Source organism: Melopsittacus undulatus, chromosome 2 (genome assembly GCF_012275295.1).
Source record: "Melopsittacus undulatus isolate bMelUnd1 chromosome 2, bMelUnd1.mat.Z, whole genome shotgun sequence".
Taxonomy (NCBI): domain Eukaryota; kingdom Metazoa; phylum Chordata; class Aves; order Psittaciformes; family Psittaculidae; genus Melopsittacus; species Melopsittacus undulatus.
Genome location: NC_047528.1, coordinates 85,710,754 through 85,713,630, shown reverse-complemented (window position 1 = coordinate 85,713,630; position 2,877 = coordinate 85,710,754). Strand labels below are relative to the sequence as shown.

The following is a 2,877-nucleotide window of genomic DNA, read 5'->3' as shown; positions in this document are numbered from 1 at the left end:
TAATGGCAATTATTAGGGCACATCAAAAGATGAGCATAGTACACATTAGCAACAGAAACCAGCCTTCTGCATTGTTGACTCCACTTTCAGCATAGCTATTTAGGCACTCCGATATTTCTCAAAGTATGGATTGGTGATTGCCATCAATATAAAACAATTTTGAAAAAGCAGTGCCTCTGCATGAAAAATAACAGATTAATAAAAGAAGGCAGGTTTAATTACATGATTCAAACAAGGATTTATCATGAAATCACCTAATACGTTGCTATTACCAATTGCAGTTCAGTTCAAAACTGAGACTTAGCTGGGTGAGGAAATGAGCTTGGTTTCAGGAAGGAAAAGTCTCAGAAAGATGGGACAGAGAAAATGGAGACACAGGGACAAGTCCATACTAGAAATGGCCTTCAGGGAATAAAGAAGAGTACATAAGAAGAAGGTGATGGACAGCACACGTGGGAAAGCAAGAAGTAGGTGTCTTGAGACATCTTATTAACCACTGCTGGGTACTCAGATAATAAAATCTCTCCATAGACAGACTTCATACTTTGAGCTAAAGACAGAGTCTTGTGTCTCAAAGAAAGGCTGTGCCACTGTCCTTGTGTGGACTCTTCACAGCTGCAGGAGCAGGTTCCTCTGTAGCTGATAACTTGATAACCACGTTGAGTTGGTGGTGGCTTTGTTGGCTTCTACCTTCAGTGCTCTAAATGAGCAAGGTTGTAACTAGCCCTGCGAAAAAGCCAAATTCCACTGTACCTGTCAGTGTACTCTAACTAGTTATCGCATGTCTGCCCAGCTCTTTAGTTAACAGCATACATCAGGCTCAAGAAGTATTGCGCTATGAGAAGTACATGCCTTCCCATTTCAAAATAGTCTGATAAAAAGAATAAAATGCAAACTAACTTGTCCAGTGTCCTCCATCCCAGCCAAAACCAGGACATCCAGAGTGCAGGAAGTTCTGTAGCTTGCTTAATCCGCCTGAAAACAGAAGAAAGTCAGTTCCAGACTTCGAGGGGAGGATGCTGATTCCCCTCTTTGTGATGACAAGTCTGGGGAAGCCATTTCAAATGTAAGGTGAAATATAATGCAGAAGCACAGATATCAAACCTTGAATAACTACTTTCGTTGAGGTACGTCTAACTGAGACCTTGTGTCTCCTTGGATCTGCATTTAGACTGCCTACCTGCAAGAGAGATGAGGGGAGAAGAATTTTACACTGAAATACTTGTGAACTATTTGTTTGCGTACAGAAAAAAGACCATTCTGGGATCCCAGTGAAATTTCCTCCAAGTATGGTATAAGTGAAACCAGCTGACTGGTCAGGCTTCCTACAGACCCATAAAAAAGTGGGAAGGGTGTAGTCTATCCAACATATCTAATCTGCACACTGAAACAGCGCCCATCCGTGCAGCATCTGCTTGTTGGCAGACGACTGCTGACTCAGCAAGTCTTTAATCTGTCAACTCCCAAGTGTTCTGATAAACCATGAAAGCTGTTAACTTAGACCTCAAATAAATCTTTTCTGCCCTGAGTGTGGTGGAAAGCTTTTGTGTATGGGCACCAGCCCTCAGGCTCAGGAGGGCTGAAAGGATGCTCCATCATTTCCCGTTCTTTGCACACACGGAAAAACCACACTGGTTATTGAGTTTATTCCTCTTCACCACAGCACAATCTGGAGGAGATCCCTGAAGAAAAGCTTCACCTTGCATCCTCTCCCTGCTCCAGCACATAAGTCAATGGCCAAATAGCAATCCCACAGCAAGAGGGTTACCATGCTGCTGCGATATACTCTGAATCACAGCTTTAGGCACTCTGCCTATCTTCTCGGTTCAAACACAGATGAAAAGGGAGTTGCACCCGAAAAGGCTCAGCTAGTCTTAAGGGGTGTGCCTGCGCCTGTGGGACATCAACCCTATTGTCTGTAACCGAAAGTTGATAACAGGCTTGAACAAAATGAAAGAATTGTATCAGAATCAGATGTATGTAGATAAACATGATAAAAAGATACAATGCTTTAATCGATGCTATTACAAACCTTACAAACATTATAAAGCAAGCTCATTCACTGTTTTGTGATTTAATCCAGAGGCACCTATTTTCTCTCTAAACTTTCCAAGCCTTTTCTGTGACATCTCTTCCAGAACAAAATTCAAGAACACAAAAACTAGGAGGTGTTTTCCTCATCCTATGACTCCAGGTCAAATAAGTATGAGTGTGTCTGAACAGAGAAGGAATATTACTTTTTATAAAACGTGTCGACTCTGGTAGTTGGCTACCAACAAAAAGATATACAATTACTGCACTCCTGTGCTCAAATTTCCTTTTGGAAAGGAGTTTATAACTTAAAACTGATTTTGACCTAAACTTGTCATGCAAGTCTGTGGTCTGGAAGGAAAATAATTTTGCAACATCTAGAACCAATGCGTCAGGTATTTCTGCTTGTTTAGCAGTGACAATAATAAATAAGAGAAAAAACACATGTGAAGCTGGAACTGCTTTTGCAAAGCTCACCTTGCTTGCAATCCTGTCGGATTTTATGGCAGGTTATAACCCATTATGCTCCTCTTTTTCCCGTGTGTATTATCACCTGAGATCGTTGAGCTCGTTGGAATGTAGTACCTAGCACACTGTTTGCTAGATATCAATAATAAAAATAAAAAGATATAATGTTTAAAGACATAAATCAGAAAAAGCAGTATTTCCAGACACTCTCTCTCTCCACAACACACATACCCCTCCTCCCCAGTGCTTCTGTGAAGTAAGTCTGTGTGAGGAAATCACTGTAGACTTTTCCACAGAACCCACAGGCATGAAGAGAAGATTACTATCCCTTTCTTTTTTCCTCTCCTGGTAGAACAGGGTGCAGAGCTTGACTCCATA

General features: G+C 41.4%; 1 long non-coding RNA gene across 1 annotated transcript; it reads right to left on the bottom strand.

Annotated features, from left to right (window-relative positions):
- Positions 1-275: 275 nt before the first annotated feature.
- LOC115945756 (uncharacterized) lies at positions 276-2,632 on the bottom strand. The gene is made up of 4 exons (XR_004079999.2): positions 2,509-2,632; positions 1,105-1,180; positions 901-975; positions 276-726 (listed from the first exon to the last, which is right to left on the bottom strand). It is a non-coding gene; the product is annotated as an uncharacterized lncRNA (long non-coding RNA).
- Positions 2,633-2,877: the final 245 nt, after the last annotated feature.